Source organism: Dipodomys spectabilis, unplaced genomic scaffold, assembly GCF_019054845.1.
Source record: "Dipodomys spectabilis isolate Male_0828 unplaced genomic scaffold, ASM1905484v1 ptg000421l, whole genome shotgun sequence".
NCBI lineage: Eukaryota > Metazoa > Chordata > Mammalia > Rodentia > Heteromyidae > Dipodomys > Dipodomys spectabilis.
Window position 1 is genome coordinate 743,003 of NW_024871098.1, and position 23,869 is coordinate 766,871.

Below are 23,869 nucleotides of genomic sequence, written 5' to 3' on the forward strand. Positions count from 1 at the left end.
CTTATTAGTGAAAGTCCTGGGTCTCAGGAATGATGTACATAGGCAAATCTATGTTCTGTGTAATAAGATGTAAAAAATGTTATACATGTAATCATACTTTCTGAAGTATATAATAAATTAATAAAAAAACAAAATAAAATGAATACACTAACTGCAATATGCAGTAAACATGTGTATGTAAGTATAAATCAGGTTTTTAAAATATGTACGAATATTATTTTTGCAATTGCTAGGAACAGGCCTGTCTTTCTTGTCTTCCAGCCTTGTGAGCTTTCCCTTCCCCCACAGTACTGCATATTTACCCAGACTTTAGTTAAAATCCCAGGCCTGGCAGAAAATATGACGTGAATACAACACCAAGTAGCCTAATAATTGTTTAAATATATTTAATGTATATATGTACGTATGCATGAATGTATTACATATTTTTATTTTGTCAAGCACAAGGTTCGAACTCAGGGCATGGCAACTCTGCCTCAGCTTTGATCACTCTAGGCTGGGTTGCAGCCAATGGACCCACAGCCAAACCTAGGTTCCTGGGCCTCAAAGGCTGACAGGAAAAATAAATAAATAAAACGAAACAGAACAAAAAAAAAACCAGTAACTTGCAGATGGCTGCCATTTTTACATTTGTTTTCTTTTCAAGGTGACCATCCTGGGTCTAAATGACAGGGCTGAAAAGTGCTGGTAACCTGGCATTGCTGAAGTCTGTTGGGCTTCCAGAGAAGCCATGGGCCAACATGATAACATAGGCCCTGTGATTGAAGCCGGGTCCTGACCCCTACCAATGGAGGGAGATCCTAAGTGTCTTGTTCCTATTCATAGGAATACCGATGGAAAGTTATGAATGTCAAGGTTGAATTACTTGTTTCTGAATGTTACTAGGAGAAAATTAGAGAGTGATTTTAGGAAGCTGCTGGATTTTAATGAATATTTTTGACACATTAAAAGAGTACTAGTAATTACATGGACACTATAGTTTCTGGACAGTGGTCCATATAATTAATAATTCATTAAGGATGAAAACAGTAAAATTAATTACATGGAGGCATAATAAATACCCAAGAATTGGTAGGAATGTAGCCTATATAAATAAAGTATAGACATCTCTGGCACTCTATCAAGATCTATATTTATTTGTGTACTAGCATCTGCATGTCCATCTGTTCTTGTTTTGTCAACCCCTGGGGCTCAAACTAAGATGCTGGGAACTGCTTTGGCTCCATATGTCCCAGGCTGGCGTGCTGACACTTACCAATTCATGAATTGGGCCTTGTAGGCTGTGAGTTCAGATGCCAGCACTCACAAAAATTGAATCATGCAGTAAGACACAGGGTGACACATGTTTTTTTTTTTTTTTTTTCTGTGAAAGTACTGGGTGTGAAGTTTCATACATAGGCAATTCTATATCCTATGTAATAAATGTAGTAAATATTCCATGTGTTATAGTAGTCAATAAAATAAATGGTAAATGAATAAAAAATAAAATGAATCACTACACTATGCACAATTTGGAGTCAACCTACGTGGCTCAGTCTCAGGGCCTGGGCACTTTCTGGCAGCTGATTTGGCTAGTGGCTGCTGTGCTGACAGTCACCCATTCATGAACTGAGCATTCTTTGCCCTGAGTTTAGATCCCAGGACTCCCAAAAATGTAATCTTGGAGTGAGAAGCCGAGCATGACACATGTTTTCCTTTTCTGTGAAAGTGCTCAGAGTCAGGTAGGATGTATAGTGTGGATGCAAATCTATATGCTATGTAATAGGATGTAATAAAGGTAAAAAACATCATAGGTAGAAGAAATGTCACTACAATAAATGATAAACAGATTGAATCAGTAGTGACTCATTCTAGGATAAAATTAGATGCAATAAGTGTAGTTTGTGCACTAAGTTTAATTAATATTTTATTAAGCATTAACAGAATAAAAATTACATGGAGACATAATTAAATAACTAATAATTGGGAGTAACACATGCACAATTTAATAATATATAGACATTGGTCTCATTCTATGAAATATCTAATTACATGTATGGATATATGTACATATATGATAAACAATTATAGGATATTGAGTAATTATTAATTAATGCTTTATTAGTAGTTAACTGGGACACATCATTAAATGGAGACATAATTTAATACCTAAGATGTGATAGGAATATTATCTCTAATTCAATAATATACAGAAATCTCTTTTTTTCTATATAAAATTTATATACAGCAATCTCTATGTATTTATACCTCGTTCACTCCAGAGGCTTGGTAGTTGAGTGCTCTCACAGTAAGCACGAAGTCCTGGGTTTGATTCCTCAGTGCCACAAAACAGAAAACTCAGAAGTTCTGCTGTTCTTCAATCAATTGAGTGCTAGCCTTGAGTACAAACGTTAAGGGACATTGTCTAAGCATTTACTCACGCCCCAGGTCTGATGCCAATAAAAGGTAGGATATTCTAACTGCAATTATAGAAGAACAGAACTTCAAATACCTCATTATAGATCAAGCTAGGAGTCTGGTGCTGACAGCTGCCACCTAACCTGACTTAGCCACATGTAAATCGCTGCAACCCAGCTCCACGGGTTACCCATGTCATCCTGGCTTATGCCCGTCATCCTAGCTGATCAGGGGCTTTAAAACACAGTCCTGGCAGGAAGTCTGAGAGACACCTCAAAATGTGGCTCCAAGTGGTAGAGCTGTGAGTTCAAGCCCCATGGCTAACAACCCCTCTCCAGAAAAACACCCAACTAAACCTTTACATGTGAACTTGTATGGTTTGTAAAATTTTCCTCAAAGAATGGTGATACTGATGAAAGCACCTTAATTCTAGTGACAGCTTGTGGAATGGAGCTATGTGCTGAGTCCTCCATAGGGTGTTCCATTCTGAGGCCTGCACAGGGTGCTATGTGCTGAGTCTTTCACAGGATGCAGTGTGCTGAGTCCTGCATTGGGAGCTGGGTGCTGAATTTTTCACAGGATGTTGTGTGCTGAGTGGTGCAAAGAGTGCCATGTGCTATGTTCTTAACCGGGTGCATTCTTACATCTTGTCTATGTAAAAGCTCCACAACTTAGATGATTATACAGAAAAGAATATTGGAGCTCAGATAGGTCCCCATGTCAGGGACAAAATTATGTATTACTGAAGACTCATGAGTTGTCTACAGCAGACAATGGTTTGTTTTGTTTTTTCTTGGTCATGAACCTTGAACTCGGGACTGAGGCACTGACTCTTACCTCTTGGACTCATGGCTAGCACTCTACCACGTGGAGCCATGGACCCCCTTGCAGCAGAGACCATGGCCAAGGGGTCAGTAGTTGAAGTCTGTCATCCTGCCTTCTTGGGAAGCTGAGTTCTAAAGAACTGGGTTCCAAACTATTGCAAACACAAAAGGTACCATGAGAGTATTATCTCCAATTCACTACTCAGAACCTGAAGGGGAAGCTGGATGCTTGAGGTCATGTAGTTTATCCTACTCAGGAGGATGAGATCTGAGGATCATGGTTCAAAACTAGCCTAGGCAGGAAAGTCCTTGAGAAACATAGCTCCAATGAACCACCAGAAAACCAGAAGTAGCTCTGTGGCTCAAGTGGTAGAGCACAAGACTTGAGCTGAAGAGGTCAGGGACAGCGCCAAGTCCAAGACTTCAACTCCTTCAATCGACAACAACAACAGTAAAAAAAGACAGAAATAAAGTAACAAAGCTGAAGTAGAGGGCTGGGAATGTGCCTTAGATGTAGAATGCTTTGTATATATGAAATCGTGGGCTTGATTTCTTAGGACCACATCACTAGGACAAAGCCTGAAGTGGCTCTGTGGCTCAAGTGGGAGAGGGATATCATACAAGAAAAACTAGGTATAGAGCTCAGGTCCTGAGGTCAAGCTTCAGGACTCATGTATATGTGTGCGTGCACACACAAACCCACGCACAAACACACACCGTGGTGTGCACACACACACACACACAAACACACATACATCACAGAGCAGAAGTGATGTTGTTACACAAATTGGTAAAGCACTGGGCTTGTGCACTGAGCTCATGGTCAGCACCCAGCCCTGTGTTCAACCCTAAAACCTAGCCACCCCGGCCCCAACTAGGAGAAGTCAAAGGTTTCAAAACCTGATGAGCTTCACCAGTCCTACATGACAGGACGCTTTGTGATATCCAACATGTGCTTGTTTTTCCAAGCTTCTGGAAAATAGGAGAGGCATCATGCACCCAACATTGTCTGCATTGAGTCATTTCATTATGTTTAGTGCCATAGTTGTCTGCCTGAAGGACTCCTGAATTATATTGAGCACTGTAACTGAACACCAGAATATAGTCTCACAAAGGCAGGATAAGTGCACAGAACTTGGCCTGCCATGGGAGGTGGCACAAATGAAGGTCTCCTGTTAAATTAGAGCACTGGGAAGAGAGATAGCTAAGGCTATAAAGAGGGATTATTTTTTGTGACCTTCAGAGCCTGCCCACACTCATTCTCACTAACTGGCCCAGGTGGAGTTGTTTGTTACCCAGCTGTACATGAGTGAGGGCTTTTGTGTGCCTGTCTAGACAATGATAGAGACTTCCTCAAGCAGGTTTGTGATGCAGAGAAAGCCTTAGGTAACTCTGTGAACAGTGAAGGGAGCCCCGGAACATGCACTATCATGAAAGAAATCTCTCTGTTATGTACTCATTGTACTGAATACAAATTTCTTAGGTTGGTGCCATTCATTGTAGCTACTCGGGAATTTCACCTGTAAGAATACAATACATAGACAAAGACATGGAAGTACAGGCGCTTTTTGAGGGGGCAGGTCCTGGGGTGAAAATATGAGACCATGCATGGTCCCTGAGCTCCATTTGCTCAAGGGTACTCCATTAAGCTTGAGTCACAGGTCCACTTCTGGGAATTTCTATGATCTCTTAGAAATAACTGTGTCATGGACTTTCCTACACTGGCTGGATTCAAACTAAGTTTCTCTACATCTCAGCCTCCTGAGGACCTGAGATTATAGACAGCAACCATTAGCACCTTATTTTTTCTCTTCTTCATTTTTTAATCTGGACAATCTGACTTCTTAAGAGGGTCATTCCCAAGGTTTTAATTTATAAGCAAACTACCCAATGTTCTTTATAGCTGCCCTGAGAAGGATTTTCTCTACACATCTTCCCCTCTGGTCACAGGTTTGAGGACAAAAGTGAGAAATGAGTGTCACAGGATTTGGGAGCAAATATCCACAGTACATGCCAGTTCTGTCACTTAGCATTGAGCTTCTGTGAATTTGTTGTCTCAGGATATGAGGACCAAAACCTGGAGCGATCCTCATACAGTCTGCATTGCTCCTTTTGCCTATTAAATGATCTAATAATTATGAGTGTTTTGTGTCTCCAACATTAAGTGTCTAGAACACACTAGTAGCATCTTCATGTGAAGGGTTAAAGTTTTGAGGCAGTGATCTCAAAACTTGCTTGTTTCTAGCAGAGTAACACGTGGTGGTAATCCAAACACCCGGTTGGTTGTGTGCCTCTATAAACCCTGAAAATCTTTAGCTTGGGGTTCTCCTCCTAGGCTCCGCTGTGTTGGATTGAAGGATGAGACCTCAGCTGCAGCCTGTTTAAATAAAACCTTAAAACAGCTGTAAAGTCTGACTCTCCATGGTCTTCTTGGTGGAGATCCTGAGGCCTCGGTATAACATATTAGTGGAGGCTCATCAGGGATCCCCCCCAAAGACCCCTGAAATATCAGACTCCAAAGGTAAAACAGCACTGTCTTTGTTAATTTGTCTGGTCCTTTCATTTGTCTGTTTTACTTTCATTTTGCTTTGTGAGGATGGTCACTCTGATTCGTAAAGGGTTATTGAAGCAGGCACCCTTGCACCACAACCCTGGAGGAACTGGGAGATGTCCTAGATCCTCTTGTGGGGTGGGGGTCCTTGGAACCCCGCTGTTTGGGGGGGGGGTGCGGTCCTTGTAACACTGCCATGTGAATTGTGGGGTGGGATTCGGTTCAGTGTTGGGCCAGAACTGAACAAGAAGGCCTCCTCACAGAGGTCCAACTCTCCCACTGTGGCTCTGATCCTTGTGCTGTGTGTTGTGGGTGTGGAACCCCACCGTGACTGTAGTCAGTGGACTAATTTGGGAGATCTCTACTTTGTAAGTTTTTTTTTTTGTAACTGTAAGGCCTGAGTGTGTTTTGTTTGTACTGTTTATAGCTTTTTGGACTGTATGTCTGACGGGACTGGAAACCATAGGCACCACTCCATCTAGCCCCCTAGACTTACAAAAAGAAACTGAGAGAGAGGGAAAGAAAAGTTAGCCCCCAGTTGTTCAGGGAGATAACTTGGAAGAAGAAATATTTCCTCACCCATATTCTCTTTCCAAGTACCTTTTGCAGAACCTGAGAATGATCAAGAGGAGGAGGGAGCTATAGAACACTCGGCACCTGCCCTTAAAGTTTCTGAGGAGCCAGTCAGTCGAAGATACCGTGGGATCAACCCCCCTTCTAATGCAGCTGTTTTTCCCTTATGCACTATAGGTCCTGTGGATGCAGATGGTCAACAGCAACTCCAATATTGGCCATTTTCTACCAGTTACCTATACAATTGGCACACCCAAAATGCCCCCTTTTCTGAGAAACCCTAGGATTTAATTCGTTTGCTTGAAATTGTTCTCTTTACCCATCAGCCCACTTGGGATGATTTTAGTCAGCTTTTGTAGGTCCTTTTTACCACCGAAGAGAGAGACTGTATCCAAGAGGCAGCCCAGAAACATATCCCAGGCCCCACAAGAGCACCTATCAGAGATCCTGCCCTGATCACTGCCTATTTTCCTGAGATGCGACCAACATGGGACTACAATACAGTTGAAAGTAGGGAGCGACTCTGTGTCTATTGCCAGGCTCTGTTGGCAGGTCTCAAGGCGGAGGCTTGCCAACCTACTAATATGGCCAAAGTTTATGATGTCAGACAGGGAGGAAGTGAAAGTCCCGCAGCATATCTTGAGCAGCTCAGGAAAGCTTTTAGTCAATCTATCCACATGATCTTGAGACCCAGGATTCGGCTCAGATGATTATGTTTGCCTATATGAATCAAGCTGCACCAGACATAAAGCAGAAGTTGCAGTCTCTAGACATAATTGGTGAAAAGTCTATTAGGGATCTAGTAGCTGCTGTGGAAAAGGTTTACAATAAGAGAGAGATAGTACCAAAGACAGGAAAGGAAGGACAGAGAACATGAAATTGAGTGTGAAAAGAGCGACCAGGCCAAAGAAAAGAGGCCAGACTTGTTTGACTCACCCCTATTGCATGCCGAGCATACCTGGTTCACAGACAGCAGCAGTATCATTTGAGATGCAAAAAGGTACGCGGGTACAGTAGTCACCATGGACACTGAGATTATGTGGGCAGAAGCACTCCTCCAGAGAATGACTGCACAAAGAGAAGAACTAGTGGCACTAATAAAAGACCTACAGATGGGAAAAGCAAAGAGACTAAACATTTACACGGACAGTCGGTATGCCTTTGCCACTGTGCATGTCCATGGAGCTACTTACCAAGAGAGGGGGCTGTTGACAGCTGAGGGAAAGACTATTAAAAACGAACAAGAAATTTTAAGCCTTATCCAGGCCTTATGGGAACCAGCAAATATTGCCATTATGCACTGTCCTGGCCATCAAAAGGTAACTGATTCAATAACCAAAGGAAATAACTTGGCCGATCAGGCAGCTAAGGAAGTGGATCTCCAGCCCAGAGCTGAAGTAGACCCAGGGTCACAAGCTTTGCCTCCTGAGCCTCAGTACTCCCAAGAAGACTTGGAGTGGATAAAGAAAATTTCCATGGTCTATAAACAACCAAACAGAGAAAGAATTAAAAACTGGTGGAAAACTGGTGAGGGGAAACTTATCTTGCCACAAATATTGGGCAAGAGGATTCTTATGAGAATCCATCGGGTCTCTCACATGGGAACCCGAAGAATGGAGGACTTGCTCCTTCACTCAGAAGTAAAATTCAGGCAAGGAAATCAACTCATTGAGGACATTGTTAAAAATTTTAAAGCCTATCAGCTCACCAATGCCCCTAATCAACTGGTTACTAAAGGAGCTCGCCTCCATGAAGCTAGGCCAGATGTATATTAGGAAGTCGACTTCACAGAAATTGAAACTGGAAAATTTGGATATAAATATTTGCTGGTTTTGGTAGACACCTTTTCAGAATGGGTTAAAGCCTATCCAACAAAGCATGAGACTGCACACATCATATCTAAGAAGATCCTGGAAGAAATCCTACCCAGGTATGGCTTCCCATCCACCATCGAGTAGGGCAATGAGCCGGCCTTTGTCTCAAAAGTTAAGTCAGGGAATAGCCACAGCACTGGGAACGGATTGGAAATTGCACTGTTCATATAGACCCCAGAGTTGAGGGCAGGTAGAAAGAATGAATCGGACTCTAAAATTTAGAGACTTTAACTAAATTGGCCTTGGAGACTGGCGCAGACTGGGTATCGCTGCTTCCTTTTGCCCTGTTTAGAGTAAGAAATTCACCATATCAACTTGGCTTTACTCCTTTTGAAATAATGTATGGACACCCTCCACCCATTATCCCTAGCCTTCAGACTGAATTGCTTGCTGATTTGGATGATATTGAATTTCTGTGTAAGCTTTTCTATTTACAGCTGGTGCATAAGAGGATGTGGCCCCAGCTTAGAGCATTATATGATTCTGCTTCTACTCCTACTCCCCATTTGTTTAAACCAGGGCACTGGGTGTTTGTTTGAAGGCACAACCTGAGATCTCTGGAGTCACGGTGGAAGAGACCTTACATGGTTCCATCCTTACATGTTGCTACTTGTGTGTAGCCCTGCTTAAGGGCGTGCTACTGCCCTTAAAGAAGATGGCATTGCTGCTTGGATCCACTGCTCCCATGCCAGATTGGCTAACCCCTTTTCCCTGGACAACCGTGGGGAAACATGGGAAGTCTCCAAGTATCCTACCCAACCACTCTGCATACACCTCAAGAAAAGAAAAATGAACTGATTGTTATTGGTATTGTTGTTTAATAGTATGGCTATACCCGTGCAAGATCAAGAGCTGTTGTAGTTTTGTTTGAGGCTGGAGCCACAAGGTTGTGTCTCAGGACCATAAGTCAAGGGGGTGGGGGGTAATGAAGAGTTAAAGTTTTGGGGCAGTGACCATTTGTTGCTTGTTTCTAGCAGAGCAACACGTGGTGGTAATCCAAACACCTGGTTGGTTGTGTGACTTTATATACCCTGCAAATCTTTACCTTGGGGCTCTCCTCCTAGGTGCTGCTATGTCAGAGTGTAGGACAAGGCCTGAGACACAGCCCGTTTAAATAAAACCTTAAAACAGCTGTAAAGTCTGACTCTCGGTGGTCTTTTTGGTGGGGGTCCTGCAACTGGGGTATAACAATGTTTCCATTTTTCTCTAGTACTTCTCAAGATTTAGACTAAGGTTATGTGTGGAGAGGCTCCTCGGTGAATCACTGAGGAAACCACTAGAAGCCTCCTCAGGAGAAAGCCATTCAATCCAGCTGAACAGGAGAGTCTCTGAGACTATTTTGCCCAATAAACCACCAGAGAACCAGAAGTGGAGTAGTGGCACAGAGGGTAGAGCTCCCGCTTTGAGAGAGAAAACTGAGCAGTAGATACAATCCAGACAGGCAAGAAAACCTGGGAATTGCTTATGTCCAATTAATTACCAGCTGGCGGGAAGTGGAGGTGTGGTGGTGGTCAGCCTCATCCTTCAGCAAATCAGCTCAGGAACACATCGTTCACTGAGTTTAAGCCCTGGAATGGCCACAAAAAGTTCAAAAAGAGAAGGCCAAGTATGTTTATCCGTGCCCTACCTGCTTATGTGTGTATGTATATTACCTCCCATAGTGCAAACTCTGCTTTTATTTACTGGTTTATTTTTCAGATATGCTAGTTGTGCATACTGCATCATTCTCTTCATTTCAGGCCCATTGCTTTTCTCTTCCAGGGTTCTAGGCCTGTGTCTTTATATGATGCGCACTGAAGCTCTCAGCAGACTTTATTTACATTTTATTATGAGGTCAATGCAGGAACAATCACAAATCAGGCAGGGAAAGAGAAGATCAGGTTTCTTAGAAGTAACCGGTATTCAGAAAATTAGACTTGAGAACATAAAATAGTAGCATACTTAGGTAAAAACTACCATTAAGAAAAAATGAAGGAGCTAGGAATATGGATTAATGAGAGAGTGCTTGCCTAGCATGCAAGAAGCCCTGTGTTTGATTCTTCAGGCACCCGCACACAGACCAAGCCAGAATATGTGCTGTGGCTCAAGTTGCAGAGTGCTAGAGACAGTGTCCAGGCCTTGAATTCAACCCAACAACTGGCAAAGAGATAGCTACCTAGGTAGGAAGGTAGGTAGGTGGATAGAAAGAAAAAAGAGAAAGAGAGAGAGAGAGAGAGAGAGAGAGAGAGAGAGAGAAAGAAAGAAGGAAAGAAAGAAGGAAAAAAGAAAGAAAGAAAGAAGGAAAGAAAGAAAGAAAAGGAAGGAAGGAAGGAAGGAAGGAAGGAAGAAAGGAAGGAAGGAAGGAAGAAAGGAAGGAAGGAAGGAAGAAAGAAAGGAAGAAAGGAAGAAAGAAAGAAAGAAAGAGAGAAAGGAAGAAAGGAAGGAAGGAAGGAAGGACGGGAGGAAGGAAGGAAAGAAGGAAGGAAAGAAAGAAGAAAGAAACTTGATAGATGAATCTGTTTTTGATGTCAGAAGGAAAGAAGGGAACACTTCCCAGTCATGAGGCTTTCTGCAGTGTGACAGGAAACCAGCATCGCCTTCACACAAACACAGAGCAGGATGATTGTCTCTGTCCCACTTCTCAGGCAGCCAAATAACCCAGAGTCAAGAGGGCAGAGCCAGGTTCTAACTCAGGTGCTTGGAGACAGAAGAGAAATGGCCCTGCCCCTCCTAGGACTGGGGATTTGCATTAATGATGTGGAGAATGTAGTAAGGTGAATGGACTGGCAGAGATAGAAGGGCCTTCAAACCTGACTAACAGAGAGTCAAAAACCCACACCTTAAGACCGGAGAGCAGGGTTTTTCTAATCTGTTCCTCCCATCTCCCCCACTAAACTGGTTCTCTATACTTAACCTAAAGATAGCCTGAGGCTCTCTTCACCTGAGGGAGGACGTTTAGTTAGTCATCGTATGAAGAGACTAAGCCAGACCCAGCTCTAACTCTAACAAATGTTTCAGGTTTCCCCCATTGCTGGCTGTGCCTGGAATGAATGAAGTGGTTTTGTAGCTCACTTCCATGTTGACTGTGTACATTCTGCCTCCTAATCCTGCAGGCCTAATTCTCTGCACCTAGCCTGGCTTTTGAAACTGTTTTCTGTCCTTCAAATACAGTGTTACACTGGAGTTCTTCCTTCTATCATAGCTAGGGCTTGGATCCTGAGAACTTCATTTGAACCCCGAATGAGTCAATAATATTTCTTTCCTTCTTCTGTAACTCAAGAACCCAAAGAACATTTAGAGTGCAAGTAACTTCTCATCACCAAGGGAAGCACAGGAATTTCTTGAGCATCTGACCATTCAGAACAGGAAGTCAGAATGTGCTTGACTTCCCTGCCTTGGCTGGTTTCACCCTGTGATAGAGACCTCAGCCTCCTGAGCTAGGGTGATGGGCATGAGCTATTGGTCCTCTGCTAGGGTTAGAACTGTAATGACACTGAAAATAAAGTCAACTGCTTATCACAAAAGGCTTGGGGAGCATATTAAGCCTTTCAACAATGTGCCTTTCAGAACCCTGTAGGACACAAGATTATAATGCTAGAATCTTAGAGGCTGGGCTTATGAATGTGCTACACTTGAACCTTGAGATCTGACTCCAATTCTGGTGTACATCAGCATTCATTTTCCAAACAATATTCTCATAATTAGCAAATAGGAAAAGTACTTTGATTATCCCTCACTCTTTTTCCAGATGTGTGTCTCAAACTGAAGCCTGGGCGCTGTCCCTGAGCCATTCAGCTCAAGGCAAACACTCTACCACTTGACCCACAGTGCCACATGGGATTTTTTGATGGTTCATTGGAGGAAAGAGTCTAACATGCTTTCCTTCCTTAGGCTGTCTTCAAAGTGCGATCTTAAGATCTCAGCCTCCTGAGAAAGTAGGTTTCCAGAGCCACTGGAATCTGGCGTATGGTTTTTTGCCAGACCTGGGGCTTGAAATTAGGGCCTGGGTACTGCCTTTGAGCTTCTTTTTCTCAATGCTACCACTCTAGCACTTGAACCACACCACAGCTTCTGGCTTTTTCTGAGTATGTGGCACTGAGGATTCAAACCCTGGCATTCAAGCATGCTAAGCAAGCTCTCTACCATTAAGCCACATTCCCAGCCCCAACCTTACGATTTTATCCCTCAACTTGCCTATCTACAAGAAAAAGTTTCTGAGTATAAATCATCAAACAAATCCCTATAGAAAGTTGTCCAAAGATAAATAAGACAAAGCTCATACTAGGGACAGACTCTAATCATGTGATGACTTGACAAATGCCTCCATTTAATTATGTATCATGTTTCAACACTTAATAAAGTATTAATGAAAATGAGTCAATGTACTGAGTTATTGTGTATAATTTTATAATATATGTACACAACATAAATATTATGTGTATAATAAATAAATAAAAATAAATAAATAAATAATAAAATGAATAAAATAAATAATAAATACAAAATCAATAATCATAATATGAAATAAACATACATATGTACGTATATATATCTTATATTCCACATGTATACAAATATTTTTTTCTATTGCAGGGCCTTAATTTAGGCCCTGGGAACTCTAGCTTGAAAATCTTTTCCTTAAGGACAAAGAGCTTAGCCTTCACCAAAGGTGCAAAAGAGTTACTTGGACAGTGAGCTCAAATTAAAGCAACGGCAGAAATACTGGCCCCAGTTCCAAGACAGTGACTTAATATTTGTAACAGAAACAATTATGTTTATTCAGTTCCATACCGAACACTGAAGAAAATCAGTGTAGAATTTTGTACAGCTATTCAGACATCCATCCCTTCCCCCCAAAGTGCATCTTGAGCACTATATAATGTTTTGTACTTTAAAAAAAAAAATGTACAGAGGGTTCACAGTTACATGAGCAAAGTAATGAATACATTTCCTATTGATCATTGTTGCCTCCTCGTTTGTTTTTCCCCTACCATCCCTTCCCTCCCATCTTCACAATTAACTTCTCTGCTGAGGTCAGTGAATTAATTATTTATTTTTGGCTTGGCATGGGGTTTGAACTCAAGTAATGGCAACTCTGCACCTTCCATCACATTGCTACGGATTCATCAAGAATCTGAGTTCAAATCCCAGGCTAGGAAAAAATCTGGCAGAAATTCCAAACCAAGGAGTTTTATTATTTCTATTTCGTTAGTTAGTTAGTTAGTTAATGAATTAATTAGTTAATTTATTTTGACAACCACGGATCTGGAACTCAGGTCATGGCAACTCTGACTCAGGTTCAGTCTCCCTAGGATGGGATGCAGTCTCGGGACCCAAAGTTGATCCTGGGACCCTAGGCCCAGAGGGCCTGCAGGAAGAAAAAAAAAGCAGAACAGCACAAAAATTGGGGAGCTGTAGAGGGCTCAGGGTTTTACAAGATTTTCTTTGCATGGTAACCATCCTGTTTCTGAATGACATGGTTTCAAAGTGGTCCTGGTGTGCCACTGCTGATGGTTAGCAGGCTAGCAGGGAAGCCATAAGCCAACATGTCAACATAGGCCCTGGGTTCAAATCCTAATCCTTACACTTACCAATGGCAGGAGATCACAAGAGACTCATTGCTATGCATGAGAATACAGATGGAAAGAGTAGTCCATGCATTTGTCTAGTCTAAAATTGGATGCAATAATCCTAGGATGCTGATTGACCTTAATTAATAGTTTATTAAGCATGAAAAGAATAATATTGTTTCATGGAGATATAATAAATACCTAAGTTGATAGGAATGTAGTAAATGTCATTCAGTCATAGATAGACAGCTCTGGAACTCTTTAACAATATATATTTATTTGTATACCACCCTCTGCCTATCCATGTATTGCTGTTTTGGCCAAACTTGGGGCTTGATCTCAGTGCCTGGGGAACCACCTGACAGCTTCATTGGCTAGAGGCTTCTGTACTCACATTCATCCAATCATAAATTGGGCCTGATAGGCCATGAGTTCAGATCCCAGCACTGCCAAAAATTTAATCTTTGAGTAAGTAGCTGAGTGTGACATGTTTTCCTTTTCTGGGAGTGTCCAGGGTGTCAGGTATGTTCGAGAACACATCTACAAATCTAGAAGCTATGTTATATGATGTAAACAATGTAATAAATGGTTTAGGTGTCCTGAAAGTCAATGAAATAAATCGTAAATAAATGAATAAAAAAAGAAATAAAATGAATAACCACACTAAACGTGATTTGGACTGAACATCTGTATGGAAGTATAAATCCTATATTTAAAATGTATATAAGGAGTATGTTTTCCATGCCTGAGGCTGGAATTCAGCCCACTCCCATGAGAAAGCAATGGCAGGAAATCCTGAGATACTGGTTTCTGGACCAGGAAATGTCATGGAATGCGATCGATCTCATTGAATAAGTAGTTCATGCATGATGTGACTAGGAAATGATAGGCAAGACTCATGGGGTATCGCTTATTTGTAAAGCAGTGTTGATTAAGCGTGACAATAATCATCACAGTCATGAAATGAAGGCATCTGGAAAGATCCAAGAATCAGTAGACACATGGTAGATTGGGTTCCATCATAGGTTATTATCTCTCCTACTCTATACAAATGTGTACTTATTTGCATACTACCTTCAACTTATGAATGGATGACTGCTGTGTGCCCTCCCCCCATACCCTCACCTGGGGGTCCATCTCAGGTCCTGGGAACGGCCTTACTCCTTAGTCCCTCACAGGCTAGTGTGCTCACATGCACCCATTCGTCAATTGGGTCTGCTGGTCCCCGAGTTCAGATCCCAGCAGTGCCAAAAGATTCATCCTGATGTCAGAAGCCAATTGTTGCACCTGTGTTCCTTTCCAGTGCAAGTCCTGGTTCTCAGCTAGGATGAAGAATGCATGGGCCACCCTGTGGCCATGGGAATAGGTTGTTATCATGTGAGCCCAGTTATACCTGTTATCATATACTGAAGAAAATACACAATACATCCATGAATAGCATACAAAATAGAATAACTACACTAAATGCACAATGCAGTCCACACACGGATTTGAATATACATCCCATGTTTAAATGATGCATTCCGGACAACTGTGGCCCCTATGGTGCTCGACAAGTGTTCCTGGGAAACGACCAGCTCCTTAGTAGCTTACAGTCTGGTGTGATCACGTGGACCCTTTGGGTAGTTGGGCCTCCTAGGCCCAAATTTCAAATCCTAGCACTGCCAAAATTCACCCGCATTTGAGAAGCCAGTCATTGCACCAGTTTTCCTGTGCTGTGCAAGTCCTGGGTCTCAGCTAGGATGGAGAATGCATAGGCAACTATATACTCATGGGAATAGGTTGTCATCCAGGTCACTTCAGGTATATCTGTCATCCTATACTCAAGAAAATACACAACACATCAATGAATGAAACACATAATTAAAGAGAATGACTGCACCGAATGCAAGATGCTGCACATCCATGTATGGAAATATAGATCTTCCGTTTAAATGATGAATTTATGACTATATTGTCCCCCACCAGGGCTTCATCTAAGCTCCTGGGAATGGCCTACCTCCTTAGTGCCTCATAGGCTGGTGTGTTCACCATGACCCATTCACCAATTGGGCCTGCTAGGCCTTGAGTTCAAATCCCAACACTGCCAAAAGATTCACCTTGATTTGAGAAGCTAATCAATCCACCTGTTTTCCTGTCCAATGAAAGTCCTGGGTCTCAGCGAGGATGGAGAATTCTATATAGACAACTCTATAACCATTTGAATGGGTTGTTATCCATGTCAGCATAGTTATATCTATCACCATACTCAATAAAATACACAATACATCCATGAATAAGACACAAAATAAAAAGAATAACTACACTGAATGCAAGATGCATACCACACTTGTAGGTAAAGAGAGATCCTATGTTTTAAAAAAGCTGGTCCAGTGCTGGGGCTTCAAATCAGGCCCTGGACCAGGCCTGACATTGTAGTCTTCAAGGACGGTGAGATTTCCCTTCCCCCAAAGTGCAACAGAGCTACCCAGACCTGAATTCAAATCTGAGCACCGAAAAAAGATTCATTCGGTTGTCAGAATCCAGTGGTTGAACATGTTTTCTTCTCCTGTGAAAGTCCCGGTCTTCCACTAGGATGTAGAATGCATAGGCAACCCTATTACTATGGGAAAAGGTTGTCATCCATGTCAGCACAGTTATACCTGTCACCATACTCAGTAAAATACACAATAATTCCGTGAATTAGACACAAATTAAGAAGTGCACCAAATGCAAGATGCTTTCCACACATGTATGTAAATATAGACCCTATGTTTAAATTATGAATTTGTGTCTATCTGGACCTCCCTGGGACTCGACCTCAGGTCCTGGGAATGGCCTATCTCCTTCGGTGCTCACAAGCTGGCGTCCTCACCTTGACCCTTTCCCCAATTGGGCCTGATAGGCTCTGAGTTCAAATCCTAACACTGCCAAAAGATGAATCCTGATGTGAGAAGCCCATCGACTCACCTATTTTCGTGTCCTCTGAAGGTCCTGGATCTCAGCTTGGATTGAGAATGCATAGGAAACCCTATAACTAGGGCAATAGGTTGTCTTCCATTTAAGCACTGCTATATCTATTACCTTACTCAGTAAAATACACAATACTTACATAAGACAGAAATTAAGGAGAAAAAGTACTCCAAAGGCAAGATGCTGTCCACACATATATGTAAATATAGATCTTATGTTTAAATTATTAATTTATGACCATCGTGGAACACGCTGGGGATCAATGTCAGATCCTGGGAATGGCCTAACTCCTTTGTTGCTCACAGGCTGGTGTGGTCACCTTGAAGTATTCACCAATTAGTCGAGCTAGGCCCTGAGTTCAGATCACAGCATTACTAACAATTGGATCATGCAGTAAGAAGCCAAGTGTGAAACTTTTGCCTTTTCTCTGAGAGTCCTTGGTGTCAGGCATGATGCAGAACACGTCTACAAATTTAGATTCCATGTGATAGGATGTCATCAATGTAATAAAGGGAATAGGTGTCATCATAGTAAAATCAACGGTAAATAAATGAATAAAACAAAAAGTACAAAGAACAACCAAACATGTATGTACTGTATATCCATAGGTAAGTACAAATCATGTATTTACAATGTATATAAATAGTATGTTTTCCAAGGCTAGGGCTTGAATTTTGGATTACAGTTGAGGCTTGACTTTCTTATCTTCAAATACGGTGAGCCTCCCCTTCTTCCACCGTGCTGCAGATTTACCCAGACTCTGAGTTCAAATCCAAAGCCTGGCAGAATAAATGGGGTGAGTTGCAAGCCAGGGAACTAACCTCTTTAAATTATTTTTGGCTCAGCAGGAGGCTTGAACTCAGGTTGTGGTAACTCTGTCTCAGCTTCCATCACCCTATGCTGGGATGCAGCCATTAGACCCACAGGAAATCCTGGGATCCTACTCCCCCAGGCCTTGTGTGGCAATAATGTACAGAAAAAATGCAGTGAGATGGCCTTTTTATGTTTTCTTCCTTTGCACGGTGACCCTCTTGGGTCTGAATGACACTGTTGCAAAGGGTACTTCACCTTTCATTGCTGAAGTAGGCCCCGATTTCGAATCCCAGTCCTGACACCAATCAATGGCAGGAGATACTAAGAGACTGGTTCCCATTCGTGGGAATAACAAGGTAATATTATCAATGCTCCTATATAATTAGACAGCATCATTTCAGGAGACTGATTTTATTTAATATTTATGAAGAATTAAAAAAATACTATTACTATTTCAGGATATTGATTGTTTTACTTAATAGTTTGTTAAGAATGAAAACAATAACATTAATTACATGTAGCATTATAAATACCCAAGAATTGGTAGGAATGTAGTCTATATAAGTGAATAATATATAGACATCTCTGGCACTCTATAAAGATATATAGTTATTAGTGTACTACCATCTGGATGTCAATCTGTTCTTATTTTGTCAATCTCTGGGGCTCAATCTCATGTACTCGGAACTGCCTGTCAGCTCAATTTGCCACAGGATGGCTGGCTGACACTCACTCATTCATGAATTGGGCCTTGTAGGCTGTGAGTTCAGACGCCAGCACTCCCAATAAATGAATCGTGTAGTAAGAAGCTGATGGTGACACATGTTTTACTTTTCTGTGAAAGTCCAAGTGTCAGGAAGGACTTGCAATACATATGCAAACCTATATCCTATGTAATCAATGTAATCACTGTTCTATGTGTCATAATAGTCAATAAAATGAGTAGTCAATACATGAATAAAACAAAAAATAAAATAAATAACTACACTGAATGCAGTATGGAATCAACATATGTATAGAAATATAAATCATATATTTAAAATGTACAAAAATAGGAAGTTTTCTAGTGGTAGGCATCGATTTCAGGCCAAAGGAACAGACTTGAATTTCTTGAATTCAAGGAGGCAAGCTTCCACTTCCCACACAGTGGAACAGCAGGGTTACCTAGACCATGAGTTCAAATCCCAGTCCTGGCAGAAAAAAATGACATCTCCATGCCAATTCGTAGGTATTTCATTTGGCCTTCATTTAATGTGACTGTTTAAATGCTTCATAAAGTATTAATTAATATCGACCAGTGTCCTATAATGTAATTGTGTATAATTTTATCCTCGAATCATTCAAGTACTGCCTATTTAATCATGACATACATCACATTCCTTTGGTAATCATATGAATAGGAATGAGTTTCATAGGATCTCCTGCCATTTGTTGGTGGCAGGACCAGGATTCAAACTGTGGGCTCCAGTTCCTACCACTTAAACCTGACAATAGGTAATTCACAGGTATGTCCAAGAACATCAGCAAAACCAATGATTAGCCAGGCATCAGTGGCTCTCAGCAGTCCTCCTTAAAACTTACAAGGCTGTGAAAGGAGGATCATGGTCAAAGTCACCCTAGGCAGGAAAGTCCTTGAGACTCTTGTCCAACTTGTGCCAACAAAGCCAGAAGTAAAGCCATGTGGTTCCAGTGGTAGAGAGCTAGCCTTGATCAAAAGCAACTCACAGATTGTGCCCAGATCCTGAGTTCAAGGTCTGGGAACAAACAGACCTACACAATAATGTGTGCAGCCATTCGGCTAAAGCAGGTCACCAACTTGTCCCCAACTGGCTTGGACAGTGTTCCAGGGGAAAGAGGCTGCCTTCATTTTGACTCTGCCCATTCTCCCTGCATCACAGGATTCCAGCCACAACCCCATTGTTTCATGGTTCTTTCTGACCAATCGGATACAAGAATGGTGGCCACGCTCACATTCCATGCTGCCTAGTAGCACCTTGATTCCCTCTGTTTGTTGACAGGACCATCAGCAGTTGAGGAAGGTAGAAGTGGCTGATTGGTGAGCAAGAGACTCGAGGCCTAGCAGGAAACCCCTTCCTCAGGCCCATCATGTGCCTGCCTGAGCCCCAGCCCCCTCCCCCTCCCCCTCCCCATGAAGCAGCATTTCAAACCTGGTGCTGCCGGTTCAGAACCATGGTTTCCTCAGGCAATGATGCAATGGTGTGCCACGAGCCAGCTTGTGGCCTTGATCTGGTCCTGGCTCCCCTGTCCTCTGCTCAGGACCTGAGTGTCTGTCATGCCTCTGCCATTGCTGCTTGCCCCACCTGGAGCTGCTGCCAACAGCTTTTGCCAGCAACACATGTGAGTGGCTGCCACACAGCCCCGTACCCTGTGACCCCATATCCCCTCTCCTCAGACCCTGTGCCCCACAGTCTGGCCCACACCCTGCCACAAATGTGCTCCAGGGGTGGGGGTGGGTGCTGACCCGAGGATCCCACCCTCATTCCCAGCAGCTAGTGTCCCAAGAAATGGGGAGATGCAGGGTTGGGTGAGGAGTAGGCACCAGAGAGCCCCTGGCCTGGAGCAGTGGGAGCCACAGTGCCGCACATCTGCGCCCTTCCTCTCCCTGGTGAAGCCCGGTGGCTTTAGTCAGAGGTTGGTAGCAGCATGTCTACACCTACCTTCTGGGGTGTTTTTCTTTTTTCTGGGGATGGGAGGTGTTGGATGCAGAAGATAGTCACCCTTGCTGTGTGAGACCTTGTGATGCGTGCTTGGTCAACCTTTCTCCTGAAAACAGAGAGACAGAGAGAGACATAGACAGAGAGACAGAGAGATAATCTTTTTCCTTGTGCAGCGTGACTGTGCTCAGGTGAGTGATCAGTTGGCAATTTGCAAGTGCTGCATGGATGAGTCTTCTGTCACCGGTCTGGATGTTTGTGTGTGTGTGTATGTGTGTGTGTGTGTAGAAGTGGGTTGTAACAAGGAGGCTGAATGCTTTGGTAACTTCTACCTGCTAACTTTGGGGCATGTACGGGCTTCACAGCTGAGGTCTGGGGGCCTAGAAGGGTGAGAGGCTTGAAGGGGACACAGAACTGTTAAATTACAAGAAAAAGGGATCTGTGTGCAATGGAGCTGTGTACTCCCTTAGGCTTGGTTGGTGGCATTGGGAGCTTGGAGGACCTGGGAGTGTGGCCTACAGGGGATGGCTTCCCACGGGGACAGAGAGCATGACCAACACTTAGTAAGGATATGAGTTCTGCTAGTATGGAGTGCAACAGCATAGGTCAGAGTCTGGGTCTTCTCATCATGACATCTGATGGGTGAGGCCAACCCTATTTTAAATCTTGAGCTGTGATCTTCAGATCTCAGCCTCCTGAGTACCTAGGATTATAGGCATGAGCCTCTGGCACTGGGATGCTGGTTCTTTTTGGTATATTAGGGTGAGAGTTCAAGGCTTTAAGCTTGTGAGTCAGGTCTTCTACCATGTGAGTCAAGATTTTCTGTCTTGGGCATTTCTGAGATGGAGAATTAATATATGCTCAGGCTGGGCTTGATCATGGTCCTCCTATCTGCAACAGGCATGAGCCACCAGACGCAGTCTTCTGTAGTTGGGATGGTAGACATGTAGAGCCACGCTCAGTCATTGGTTTAGATGGATTGTCCCAAACTCAGTCCACGGCAGCCGATTCTTGACCAGAGGTGAAGCTCTGGGTTGGACCTCGACCATTGGACTTCAATCTCCTCATGTAACAGTTGTGAAGTAACAAGGGATTAACACAGAGGGATCATTGGAGCAGGGACAGGCACAGAGGGAGGGGTCATCTGATACTGTTCTTGACAATTCTGTGAGCATATGATAGGAAGATACCCGGAAAGATCTCAGATGGTGTGTGTTATTTATGGTGCAACAGGTATGGGATTGTGAAAAAAAACATGGCTCTTTCTTTATTACCCTATCCCCATGAGTAATGGGATCCTTCACTGTGTTCAGTTTTGAAGATGGTAAAACTGAGGCACAGAGAAGCAAGGTGACCTACTAATGATTCCCAGCTGACAGGAAGCTCGGCCTGACATCTCGGCCATGCTCCCTAGGACAATGGGTGCTATTCAGTCCACTTCTTGTGGTGGGAAATCCACTTATTTTAAGTCATGTGGCTTGAACTTTGGGCCTGGGGCAGCTCACTGAGCTCCTCAACTCAAACCTAGCACTCTACCACTTGAGTCACAGAACCACTTCCAGTTTCCTGGTGGTTTTTTTAGATAAGAGTCTCAAAGGTGTTCCTGCCGAGGCTGGCTATAAACCATGATCTTCATATCTCAGCCTCCATTCTACTTAGGATTATAGACCTGAGCCACCGGCACCTGGCTTAAGTGTGATTATGACCTTCTTTCTTTCTCTTTCTCTCTCAGGAACTGATTCAATGGGTGCTGGAGGAGGTGACCCAGCATCCCCATGTGGTTGGTACCAAGGTGGCCCTCTCATTCTGGAGGTAGGCTGTGGGTCAGGAGCTGTCTCACTCAGTCTATTGTACCAGCTCCATGAGGTAAGTCCCTCTGTGCTCTTGCTCCACTGTGACAATTATCCATTGTCTATCTAGCCTTACTGGACTCTTGTGTTCAATGCTCTTTTCTCACAAAAATTTCTGGTTAAAATTATGATACATTGTTACAGAATGAAAATGTAATGCCATCTTAAGAAAGTCATTTAGGGTTCTGGGAATGTGGCTTCATGGTATGGTGATTGCCTAGCATGCATGACACCCTGGGTTCAATTCCTCAGTACCACATAAATTGAAAAGGAAACACTGGAAGTGGTCCTGTGCCTCAAATGGTGGAGGGTTAGCCTTGAGGAAAAAAAAAGAATCTGAGGAATAATTCCCCAGCACTGAGTTTTAGCCCCAGGACTGCCAGAACAACAACAGCAAAAACAACAACAATGCACATTTAGTTAGTAAATGCAAAATAAAGAACCCATACTAGGAATATATAATTGCTCCTTACATACTGATACCTGACAATAGTCCCTAATTCATGTACTTTACCTGTGTTAGGATACTGTGTTGAAAAAAAAAATGTTTTTTTTTTTCATTAGGTGATGGCAATTAATGCCAGGAATGTGCTTAGATTCAGGTGAAGATTAATTCTGGAAATTCAAAGATTCCAGGCTTTTGAGTGAGGTCACTGCTAATCACAATGAGAAGGGTAGTGTAAGTGAGATTTGGAAACTCTTTTGGCAAGTCATCGCACCAAAAGGGCAGAGGCTAGTTAACAGTTGTGACAGAAGAGAAAGAATAATTCCAGATGGAAAGAAAAAATGATAGCAACTAAGATATAGCAGAAAACGTTCTAGGGAACCATTTTTGGTTATTGAAGAACTAGTTGTGAACTAGGCTTATTCCTTATTGCCTTTAGCATTCAAAATCTCCTAGGCAAGTTCTTACTCTCTGTGTGATAAAAGTATCTCCTTCTATGCTGTTCTTTCATACCTGATCTCCTTTGCTTTTTAAAAATCTGTCTTTCTATTACTTTCTCTGAACATTTTCTGATACTAAATACACCTACAAAGATGAAAGGATGCTAATGTAAGAGTCCCATAGCTCATGAGTCATTAATGTAACAAAATGGGAAAGGAGGACATATTTATTGCTACCTCAATTCTGAAATGCTTCAATGTCACATCATTTGGTTCAGATTTCCATTCATTGTCTACATAGTGACATTAAGTGCACATAAATGCAAATATGAGCCAGGTGCTGGTGGCTCATGCCTGTAATCCTAGCTACTCAGGAGGTTGAGACCAGAAGATTGTGGTTCAAAGCCAGCCTAGTCAGGACAGTCCATGAAACAATTATCTTCAATTAACCCCAGAAACCCGGTAGTAGTGCTGGAGCTAAAGTGGTAGAGTGCTCAAGTTTTGCTGAAGAGCTGAGAGACAGTGTCCAGGATCAATGTTCAATCTTCACAACCAATAAAAATTGCAAATATGGCTTTAAATTTCCCCAAAGGAATGATGAACTCAATAGTAATCTTCCCAAATGATTTAGTAGTGCACCTACTTTTGCTGAGTTATTTGTTATGGCTTCTTTGCTAAATATATTCTCTTCTTTAAAAATTGTCAAGTAGTATAGCTTTATAATAAACTTCATCTAATATTTCTTGGTTCAAAAGAGAAGTCCATACAGTTGATGTCACTGAGCTTTCTTACTGTCTTAGTTCAAAGCCAACCCAGGCAAGAGAGTCTGTCAAACTCTTATCTGTTATTAAACACCAAAAAAGGCAGAAGTGGAGTTTTGACTCAAGCAGTGGAGTACTAACTTTGGGCCAGGTGGGAAAGAAAGA